This window comes from Hypomesus transpacificus, unplaced genomic scaffold, assembly GCF_021917145.1.
Source record: "Hypomesus transpacificus isolate Combined female unplaced genomic scaffold, fHypTra1 scaffold_265, whole genome shotgun sequence".
Taxonomy (NCBI): domain Eukaryota; kingdom Metazoa; phylum Chordata; class Actinopteri; order Osmeriformes; family Osmeridae; genus Hypomesus; species Hypomesus transpacificus.
The window spans coordinates 127,671-129,016 of NW_025813792.1; positions in this window are offsets into that span (position 1 = coordinate 127,671).

Genomic DNA, 1,346 nt, shown 5'->3' on the forward strand with positions numbered 1-1,346 from the left:
ACCATGAGATAATCCATGTTCTCTCTTCTCTCAAGTCTCCATCAACTCAACTCCATCTGACCATCGGTTTGGCCCTGGTTCCCCCCCAGATTCACACCTGGTCCGGTCCTGACTGGTTCTACCTGGTGTGTAACCAGCGTGCATCCGTCCTCCCACACAGCACTGACACATTTACACAGAGACCCTGATACGCCCAGCTAGGAGTGGATCAACACAGTGTGCGCTATGGGAAACCACACAACATCACACACACACATCAACACAGTGTACGCTATGGGAAACCACACAACATCACACACACACACGTCAACACAGTGTATGCTATGGGAAACCACACAACATCACACACACACACACGTCAACACAGTTTAGGCTATGGGAAACCACAGAATATCACGCACACACACACACACACCCAAAGACTCATACACGCAAACATATACACACTTGAAAGCTAGCATTTTCAAGCACATGTATGTGCACACACACACACACACGCACACACACGCACACACACACACACACACCGCTGATTTAGCTGCCCACTTGAGATGTTTTTCCAGCCCTCGCCACCCAGAGCAGGGGGCATTAAATCCTGTTTGTCAACACAGCTATTTCTGTGAAATGTTCCTTGGCTTTGGTGTCTAATCTGGATTAGATTTATGGCCACCCGACCACTAGGATATTTTTACTGAAATCAACTTTGCTGGACCGATAAATCTGAGGAAGAAGTATTTTACAGCTGAAGAACTAATTAAATTTGGGCATGTCATGTTTAGATGGAAATGTGATCAAATGGGGAGTTTCCCAGTCCCTTCCTACATCTACCAAGTTGAACACTGGATTTTGGTGTCTCAAAACCCATTGACACATCCCTGCTGTATGACTGTGTTAAGCCTGTGTTCTGCTCCTCTCTTTCACCAACCGTCTCTGGAGGAGGGGTTCCCTCACTGAATTGCTCCTCCCAAGGTTTCTTCAATTTCTTCTCCTGCAGTGAGTTTTTCTGGGAGTTTTTCCTTGTCTTCCTTGAGGGTGTACGTGAAGCCCTCTGTGACATGCTTGCATGTAAAAAGGGCTATGCAAATACATTTTGATTTGATTTAAAATGTTAAGATTCATTTTTATCAGTTGCTGTGGATGTTACATAAGGAACATTACTAGCAACAAATCATGGCTAGACAAATGGAATAGGGATTTACGTCAAAGTGCCACGTGTTGATGTACACAGCTGATGACGTGGGGTGTAATCTAGCTCTCAACAGTCAAGCTGCACGCGCTCATTACGGCAGGATGAAGTCATCACCCAGATATCAGAGTGGCTTCATTAACAACCAGGAGACTCTCCT